This window comes from Cupressus sempervirens, chromosome 10 (genome assembly GCF_028749045.1).
Source record: "Cupressus sempervirens isolate cs-2001-9-10 chromosome 10, ASM2874904v1, whole genome shotgun sequence".
Classification (NCBI taxonomy): Eukaryota; Viridiplantae; Streptophyta; class Pinopsida; order Cupressales; family Cupressaceae; genus Cupressus; species Cupressus sempervirens.
In genome coordinates, this window is record NC_143127.1 from 456,956,165 (window position 1) to 456,967,314 (window position 11,150).

Sequence of the window (11,150 nt, forward strand, 5' to 3'; positions counted from 1 at the left end):
CACTCTCCACCTAAAGTGGTTTTATAGTTGATCTGATATTAGTAAGCTCTTTGTACATATCTATATGTCCTAAAAAAAATCATTAAAATTAGAAAAAGTCTTGAAAAAAATTGTTACCCTAGTGAAAATCTAGCAATAGGTGCTTTAGTAACACCAAAAAAGGTGAAAAATCTCAAAAATACAAAAAAATCAAAAAAAAGAAAAATACCAAAGAAAATTGAAAAAACAAAAAAAAAGCGCCATTGGTGAAAACCTAGAAATAGGCATCATGGTAGGAAAAAAATTAAAATCCTACCAAGAAGGTGAAAACTTGGTAAACAAGCACCTCTTGTTTCCAATGCTCCATCTTGTAGCACATCTTTTGGCTATTCTATATAGTCACTTTCATGCTTTCACTTTCCTACTTTTCTTGCTTTTTGCTCATGTATTCATGGATTGAGTCATGTCATAGCTCAGGGGAATTCCCCTTTAGTGTCACTCTTTTGAGATTCTCCTCATAGAATCTCCTTCACAATAGTCACCAGTGGTCCTCACTGGGTCTGCCTACTGTCACTAGTATAACTATTTTTTTTGAGATTCTCCTCATAGAATCTCATTCATGACAGTCACCAGTGGTCCTCACTATGTCTACCTACTATCATTAGTGTCCCTCATTTTCAAGATTCTCTGCATAGAATCTCTTTTACAATAGTCACCAGTTGTTTTAGCTATGTCTTCCTACTGTTGCTTGGGTCACACCTCCAAATTCCCTTATGGAAGATCTCTCTTGTGTCAGTCACCATTCATCCTAGCTATTTCTATCTACTATCACCCAGTCCTTTTTAGGTTCTTCATTGTGAAGATTCCCTTCAACCTTAGTCACCAGTCATTCTGATTGTGTCTACCTACTGTTGTCACCCTACTAAAGAGATTTCTTTCAAACATGTTCTAGACACTGACACTTGACATCAATCCCAAAAACATTGAACTTAAAAATAATATACTTGTTTGGATATGTTGAGCATTTTCTTTGTTTTCTTTGTTTTGCTTTATCATATCTCCTCGAGCAACTTGATGATGTCATCTTCAACTAGAGAAGTAATGACTGGGGGCATGATCTTTTCTTTGCTTTTTGTCTATGGTTTAGTTCTAATAAGTTGATCTATTCCTATAAGAAGGGTGTCCACTATAAGAGCCTCCATCTTGCATTGGATGGCTGGGTGTACCTCGATTCCTGTTATTAGAATACATCAATAATGTTGGTTCTTTTCCTTGTTTGTTGGAGTGAACTTTTCATGCTACAGTAAATACCTATACTCATCCTACTAAGTTAATGTACAGGTCACTACAAGTATACCTAGCACACTTCGATCTTAGGTTACAAATGCAAGAGTTGTTATGGATAGACTAAATACTAAAATACTTAGCATAAGATGGATCTCCCATGTGTTTGGAGTTTTTGTCATACAAGCAACATTCTAGTCATCCTAGCATTTATGTTTTGATGCTTATATTAACTTTCTATATTAAAAGGGACAAATGTTCTTGTCATTCTGGCTTCTTATGCCTCGAATGCTTACATTTAATCCCGACAAAACTATAACATATGTTTTATTCATATTCCCATGATTGCAATGTCAATGAGAATTGTACAACATATGAGCTTTGTTCTATATCTAGTGATGATAAATTGTCGAGGCTTGGTAACCAGACCTAGGGTTGCACTTAATATAGTCTTGCATTACAGTATTTCACTTGCATAAGCACACAATTTAATTGTGATTCTATTTTTCCCCTGTGTAATGAAGGATTGGGGGCATCTTCAAACTTATTAGGTTTCTCCATAACTGCACAAGCATTGGATTCATTGATTCGTGCACCTCAATGGAATAACTATCATTGTTAAATAAATACACACAACACTACATGAGATGTTAGTCCATTTCCATATGCATTGCATCCATATACTCATAATATCTACTCTACATGCTCATAATCACATCATATCAAAGTATGACATGCATCTCATAATCATCATATTGATATCTCATGTACATCAAAGTGAAACAGAAACAAACAATGACATGTACACACTGATACTTGGCTCAAAAAATCTCATCTATATATCCATCAAAAAAATGGGCTAGTACAAAAATGGGCACTACTCAAGTGCTATCGATCAAAATGGTACAAAATGGTGCTAGCACACCAATCAATACATAGCCAAAGATCAAAATCAAGAGCTAGACACATAGCATCTAACTCTTTCCTATGCTCTTGTCTTTAGGAGGAGCAAGAGCAGAAGCTGTAGGCAGAGGAGGAGGTGGTGGCATGTCAGGTCTAACAGGAGGTCATGCACCTCCTAACTCTCAAGCATACTATGAAAAGTATGGAACTTCGAGAGCCTCATCAGGTATCACTGCCGAATATGCAACAAAGTGGTAAGTTTCCTGAGCTAACAATAATTGCACCTTGTCCTATAGCATCATTGACCTCTGCTTAGTAGTCTTGGCACACTCTCTCCATCGATTGATCTCTTGCTACTTCTCCACTAGCTATGAGTCCTAGATAGCTACCTATATCTATAGATCTCCCAACTGTTGAGTGGCTTGATGAATTCGCTCTCAATAGCATCGTACTATTTCCTATGACCTAGTTGCAAGCTGATCTGGCATATTCTCATCAAACATCTCAGGTGCTTGCTACTGTGGTGGTGCCTACTACTATGGTGGCACTTGCTGCTATGGAGCCTCCTGCTATGGGGCCTGTTCCTCTATCCTCTACCTCTAGTTTCGACCATGTCTTGTCCCACTACCCTTGACACCTATGTCTAATCCCATCTAACATGGAGGAATTTGTATCTGTTGCACTTGGTGCTAGACCTGTGACTATGTTTGCAGCTGCTCCTATGGCTACACCTATGGTTGTGGCTATGGCTACTGCTGCTGAGGCACTTATCTCTGTACCTAACCTACCATCCCCAATGAATCTGTGAATCATGGGAATGGATGGCTAATCAAATGAGCTTGATAGGCAGGCATCATTCTTGCATCTGCTACCTCAAAAAGGTAGTCCTACTGAACCATAGCTAGGCTACACACATCTATTATGGATCAACTTGGATCCATACATGGAGGTCACCCCCATCCTACATCCCTTGCCAGTCTAGCATAGGTGCAATACTCCTATGAAATATCCTATGATCAACCGTACTACCACCACACTCGTGAAATTACAAACTGCTCTATAATCTATGTGGTCCTACCCAATAGTAGTTGTAAGCTGAACATCCAGGGAAATTCTCTCTAGGTGTCATCCCAATCCTCTATCTCTCACCAGGGCCACCATACGATGAAGACCAGGTCATCAAGACATGTCCTCCAATGCTCTATCTTACCCAGGAAGACCTGGGTAATATACCCTTGATATCTACAAATATATGGCTCCATCAGCTCTCTAGCATCCTCATGAATGGGCCTACATATAGAAAGATTCTCCCATGCCCAAATCTACAACACATAAACACTAGCGGCCATAGTCTTCTTCTTATGGAAGACTATCTCATGCATCTCATGGAATAGGTGGGCTAGCTCACACTAACCCCACCCAAAAATCTTAGGTGCCTCTACTATCTGGTGAAGCATAACTCCCCACCCACACTCTAGCCCATACTATTCTCTGTTAGGCATTAGAAAGCAACTTAGGAAGATTGGTAACACAGATGCCAGTCTTTGCATCTATCTGTATGTGTGCATCAGCTCATCCCAACTGATGGCTCAACCTCTCTACAGCTCCCTCCCAAACACAATAGAAAGTGCCTCTATACCTGCTTGGGGCACTATATCATAAACCACTCAAGCTCCATAGAAAGGAATCCACAATATCCTCCATATGTCATCCAGGGTGATCGTCATCTCCCCCACTGGTAGATGGAAGGTGTTCATCTCCAAATGGAAACACTCCACCAAAACTATGAGTAAGCCATGATTCACCATCATGGCTAGGATCTGACATAGCGAGGATAAGCCCAATCAAGTAATATGTGCCCTATTCGCATAATCAAGACTCCACAACAACTCTCCATATGGTGGATAATATAATTTGAATGCGACATCATCAAAGATCTCCTATACTCACACAAAAAAAAACAACAAGAAAATGATCAATATCAGAATGAAATGGTGAAACAAAGCTAATAAAAATGCAAATTTTAGGTACAAAATTGAAAATTTTAACCTTTGCTGTCATGGGTTCTCAAGCGAAGATCTTCAGATCTCATGCAAAGATCTCAAGATCTCGCGTGAAGTTTCCCTCTTTCGCACAAAGAATATCTCCATCGCGCAAGAGACGAAGTTCTTGTGCGTGAAAAATCTCGTTCTTTGTGGAAGAGGTAGGTATCTCCTATGCAAGAAACCTCAGTGACGTGCACGAAGAAACAATGCACCCTGTTGCTTCGCACGAGGAAAGAACATCTTCATGCGAGAAAGGATAGTCTCACGTGAAGACTGATTGACCAACCCTAAAACGTGCCAAAACATGCAATAAATGACCTTGAACTATGTAAAAGAGAAAGTACAAAGGTGGGAAATTGATGACTCACCAGTGGTCCATAGTCTACAGGTCGGTTGTGTCATCTGGAGCACTCAAAATGATGATATCTCATGTTTATTGCCATGTCTCTCAAAGCTCAATTCACTAAATGACAAAAAAGCATAAATGAATTGAAAATGACCCCTTGGGCCCTTATATAACTATTGACCTAATTTTTCAAAGTGCTCTGATTTGTGCAAAAATCACCCCCCTAGCTATTTTGACCATTATGAATCCATTTTCGGGATCGAATTTGAAATCTAACACACCTCAGTGCCTCAAAAATGCATTTTAAAATTTTGAGACTAACGCGATCGAACACTTGTGTAGTCCAATTTTTTCTGATAGTTTGTGATTCTTGGAATCCTTTCAACTCTACATTCTTCATGTTTTCAAAACTCATTTTGGACATAGTCAACTCAAGTCAACTATGCTTAATTTTGGTCAACTCCTTGGTCAAACTTGGTCTTTTCACTAGTAGAATTTTGGTAAATAAATGACTAGGTGATTAACACTTTTAGTCACAAGACCAAAAAATTTAGTCACATAACTAAAAGTGATCATACTCTAGTAATGTTTTATAATGTATAAGTAAAAGTGACTAAATAAATGACTAATTTGGTCAGCAAGTAAAATCACAAGGTTAGAAAGAGATAAGTGACTAAATAAATGATTAAATAATTGGTCACTAATAATTAGTCACCCAAAAAAATGACTAAATGGATGATCCATAGATTTTATACCATATTAATACATTCTAATGAATGCTACTTAGTTTTTGTAATTTACAACTGTAAATGACTATTACTGATACTTTCTTTTTTCTTTTGAATTTGATCAAAATGCATAGAGCTTAAGCCACCTCATGAGAGATCTGCCATAGTACACCATTTAGCCACCTAGGTTGCTTGGTGCATATAAAAAGTACCTATTACACTAAGTAATGAACTAAAAAAGAGACCAACTAATGGTAAACTAAAAAAACATATCAAATGATGATAAACTCAAAAAGACACCAATTGATGATGTACCTGAAAGGATGCCAACTAATGACAAAAGAAAAAGAAAAGTACTTTCTCTCAACTATCACAAAAGAAAAAGAAAAGTACTTTCTCTCAATTAAGTGTATTCAAAAATAATAATTAATTTTCATTTTCATAAATATCCTCCAAGGTGTGTCAAAAAATATAATTACATGCTAAGTCCCCTTCAAAGTACAAAAATACCCTTTCTATTTTGTATGGTAGAGTTAATATTTACCAATTCATTTATAATACATCAATTGGTACATAATGGTTACAACAAGGTAATGAAAATTATAATTTTATCTTTATGTATATATAAAAATTCATCACTAAATATAAATCTTAAGTTAGCCAATAAGACTAATAGATGGGAGAAAGTTGTCTGGAATCATCACATTGTCACAAGAAATGGTCGGATTGAACCAAAAAGTGTTTGAATAATCCAAACTTTGGCCCATTACTATAAAAATTTGTATATTAAAGTTTTAACTTTAATTTTTCAAACTAGAAAAAATGAAGGAAGGTGAATTAAAAGGTAAAATCTAAAGTTGACAATTGGTAAAATAAAAATATATATTAAATTTAAATTAAAAATCATAACATTTTTAATATTGTTTAAATGGTTAATATTTGTTTTGTTTTACTAATTTATATATATATATATTTTATTTTAAATTAGAATTTCATTTAATAAAATATTTTTAAAGTCTTAGAAAACTCAAACTATTTATTTAAAGTATTTCATATTTAAAGTGATAATTTAAATTTTTTTAAAAATATTTTCATGATTGATATTCATTGTATCTAAATGTTTCATTGAAGAATATTTGAATAACAGTTAAATGAATAGAAATTTTAATCTCTCTATTTCATGATGAATTACTATATCAACTTATGTATTCATGGAAAATTGTAGTTAAATTTTTACTTTGGTAATAAATTTCAATTAAGAATGAAGTTCATTTTGAAAAGTAAATAAATATTCTTTTAATGTAAAATGTTATTAATAAAAAAATGATATTAATATTTTGTATCTCACTCAAAACAAATGAGGGCAATGTGAAATTAACAAAGATATTAAGTTTGAAGTAAAAATTATAAATAGTTTTTTTATGATTAGTATTTAATATTAAATTTTTATATTTGTAATTTATTTTATTTATTATTATAATTAATAAAAGATCTTTAAAACATTTGAATAATACTTAAAGTATTAGGAATGATAATATGTTTATTTTATGTTGAATATAACAAATTTTAAAACTATGAAACTTATATTAAAAAATAATTAGAAGATAAAAAAATTATATACTTAAATATTTTATTTATAAAATTTGGTATTATAATTAAATAAATTAAGAATTTATTAGATAATTAGCTTAGTATCAATGTTTTTTTTTTTTTCATCGGTAAATGGCTGAAGCCTGGGTATATATTTTATTAATCAAATATCAAAATTTTACATGTCCTCCATTCAAACAAGACTAGTAGGAAAGAAGCTTAGTATCAATGTTATGGTGGGTTAGAATTAAGGTTTTCATTCTAAATAAAATTATAAGTGTATAATATAATTTAAGGTTGGAGATAGTTTTTACATTAGGATTCAATTAATTTATTAGGATTGGGGTTTAAATTATGATTTTTAAAGTATCTTTTAACAAGGTTAGGATGTAATTAAGATTGTGTTTATTTCTTGATATAGAGGGTTATGTAATGCAAGGTAAATTCCTTATAAAACCTCCTACAAAATAATACTTATTCACTTCACTCCTAAGTCTTCCTCAAGAGACCCTTAGTCATACGGACTTGTCTTAGACCACACCCTTATGTCCCATTTATCTTTAAACAATCCTATTTTATCAGATATAAAACTTCTCACATCAAATTCATCTTCATTTGGAACTTTCCTTACATCTAACCATAGTAATACAGTATCTTTTCACCATACCTTGTAGAGATGAGTTGTAGATGTGTTTTCATTCATAATTCTTCTTGTTTGATTCAATTCCACCATTAGAATCCAACCTAAGTAATCCACTACACCATTTGACATATAGAACCTAGTAGGAGACCTAGCATCAATTAGCCCACCTAGTTGACTTTTATGACTATAACTCCCAATATTCTTGAAGAAGGGCCACAAAAAAAGACTATTTTAAATCCCCTTTTTCATCTTCCAAGAAATATTGCATAATGCAATATGGGTTTGTCCTTTTACTTAGTCAACCTTACAATGCCTAAATTATGCCTAATAGGAAATTAAGTCTAATTTATGAAGGAACCCTTCACAAGTCATCTTCTCTTATCGATTATCTTATTGGTACGTCTCTACACATGTCTAAGGATACTAAATCCACCTACAATTCACACTTATACCCCTATTTGATCTCTTTTCAACATGAATGTATCATCTTCTTAGCTTCTCACATGGTCATGCCAAGCCTAGGACTTCACCAGCTCAAAAATTAGGATTGGATGGGACTGGTCTAATTCTTTTTGCAACTTATAGTACACCCCATAGCATAACATTCCCTACAATTTGGGCCAAATCCCATATTGGAATTAGGTTTCCAAGAATTGGTTCTTAAACCCTATGGTATGGAGGCTTTTATAACAATTTTCACCAAAACCATTATATCTCACTCTATAATTTGGCAAATAACTTCAAACCAAGTGTAAAGAAAAGATAATTCACAATAAATTAACAAATCATGCTGATGATATTTCTCTATCAATTAGATTATGCTTATATACTTGCAAGAAAATAATGAAAACTCTACAATTCTTAGAACAATCTAATCAAAACTTCTATTATAATTACCAAAACTATAAGTTACATTAATATTTGAAATCAATTAATTGTTATTTTGTAATTGCAATAAAATTTGTCAAAGCTAAAAAGCAACATTCATAGTTTTTTTTGTCAATATTTATAGTTTTGGTTACATTATGCACCCAACCCATTAACCTATCCCATCATCCTTACAAATAGGTCACATATGACAAATAAAATAAAAAAATATTGGGTTCCCTTCTAAATAAACATCTAAAAATCATCGTTGAAATTGTAGACAACAATCGACCAAGGTCAATACCCTAATAGTAACTATCACATAGAAATTAAGCCACTCAATAAAAAAACAAAAATACCCTTCCCAAAATCATTTATCCATTTTTAAAAAAAATTCTTCCTCAAAGGAAGACATGAGTTTGATGAACATTGATATTTAGTTTCACATAAACTATAAGATCAACTAGAAATGTAAATCTTAGTTTCATGATATTTTAGATCAATAGGAAACATAAGGAAGGAGTTGCGAGTTTAGGTTAGACGGAGGGAAGGAAGATGGAGATGACATAATAAATCTAAGAGGTGAAAGACAACCATTTGAAGATCAAGCTGTGAAACAAAGATGTGAACATTATGAATGCCCTACAATTATCATAGCAAAGGTGCCGATGATATCCATAGATCTTGTGGAAATTGAGAACAATTAGTCAGTGCTCAATGGTGAGTTCATCATGTATAAGTTGGGCCTCATCCCGCTCACTTCCAAATGCGCAATTAAGATGAGTGTTTTGCATGACTATGATTAGTTCAATGGTGATGTGAAGTGCAAGAAATGCTTTATTGAATTCTACCTTGATGCCAAATGTGATTGTGACCAAACCCTCAATTTTATTATCTTGGACTTTGTCTCCTCTAATAATCGAGTCATTCCCATTGATGAAGCTAATTTATCTTCTAGTGACTATGATTTGATTGAACAGAGGTATACAAAATATTCTTGGTTTTTTTTTTTTTTTTTTCATTTCACGATAAGGGATATAGGTTATTTTGGGTTAGTCTTCTCTTCTTTATTTTTACTCTATAATGGGGCTTAGATGAGTGTGTGTTATTGCCAATTTTTGTACAGGGGCATAATCATTGTTATACTTTGACGCAATTAGGAGTTGAAGCTTTGAGCCATAGCTAGGAAGTGTATTGGTAAGGACCATGCCAAATGGTCTCTAGCTACAACAATTACTTTTTTTGTCCAAGCCTAATATTCATATCAATGAGAATTTTATGGAGGGACTAACCCTTGAGGAGAAGCAAGACTAGATTGATAGCAGTCCTATGAAGGTTTTTAAAATTGATGAAGACACCCATTAGGTTTGTTACTTACTCTATATTTTATCACTTAAGGATTTGAAAGTAGGCAAATTAGAGGCAATTTTTAGTTCTTTATTGCTCAACTAGAAATGTATTCCTTCCTTTACTTTGAGGTAATGAATGTTCAATGAAAAAAGATCTAAATATCTCAACAAGTTATTTAGACCACTTAACCATGGATGTCCCGTCTAACTCAAGGATGATGATAGTTGAGTAACACTTGAGGCTCTGGCTTCCCCTAGAACATTTGAAAGCTCTAGATTTGCTTTATTTTCAACTTCAAGGTCGGGATTGTGGTACATCATGAAATTATAAAATTTGGATATTGTATGCCATTTCAAATTTCTAGAGAAAATTTTCATTAGATATCTACAATGTACATCCAAAAGGTTAATCAAATTTACCTAAAGTTGCTTATATGCCATATTTTTAAGTGGATAAACTAGAGGGAAAAAAAATTTTCAGAAGCAATGTCAAGACTCAAAACTAGATGCATGATCTAAAGATGTTAATGGACAATTCCATAAAGTAGAATCAACACCAAGTAGGCATTTAGAAGATTAAAGATTTGGAAGTCCTTCGATAGGTTCTATAACATAAAAGCTATGTAAAGGAGATCTGTTGCCCTACCTTAATCCACTAGGAGGATACACAGGGTGCCATAGGTCAGACTCAGACAAAACAGGGAAGACTTTCAATGAAATAGTATAAAAATAGAAGCCACCTCAACCTTACTAGGCTTCACTATTGGTAGGTTCTTTGAAGAAAAATGTTGATTTCTACTACTATGCCCACCAAAAAGGAAATAACCTTCAATTGAATCATCAAATTGCATATCCAAGCTAGGAATGATGATGCCTTCTACTATCATCTCACTCCAATTGTAATATTCATTCCCACATTTCAAATATGTGGTCTCCCAAGAGGGTAACCAAACATCTTATAATGTGAACCTTGATCAACACCAAGCTAAAAATGACACTACAAACTCAAGTCTTGAACCTTCTCTAGGATCCCATAACTTGTTGATTTAACTAAGTGTGATGCTACAACCAAGAGATGTTCCATAATCTAGCTCAAAAAGTGAATTTTTGTATGTCATATGAACACCCATATCAAAGAATGGGTTGTTAAAAACACCACAAATTGGTTCTTCCAATCTTGTTCATGCAAGGATAATGAATTTCCATTATGATGCATGTTGAAATTATAATTAGTTTTATAACTTACAACTATGTCTCCATGGTTGTCCCAAATCTCCTCTGTCTCTTTCTTATATTTATCACTAGTAAGTTGAGGATCCAAGTCAACAAGGTCACTAGGCCCCTGCTCAAAATCAGCAGCATGCAAAAAAAATTTAGAATCTTGTTCATCATCATCAACCCTTTCAAAAAAAACTT

The 11,150-nt window shown here is 33.6% G+C and overlaps 1 pseudogene; it reads left to right on the forward strand.

The window, feature by feature from the left end:
- The first annotated feature begins 2,824 nt into the window (after positions 1–2,824).
- On the forward strand, positions 2,825–9,750 carry LOC149534667 (DNA-directed RNA polymerases II, IV and V subunit 3 pseudogene; annotated as a pseudogene).
- Positions 9,751–11,150: the final 1,400 nt, after the last annotated feature.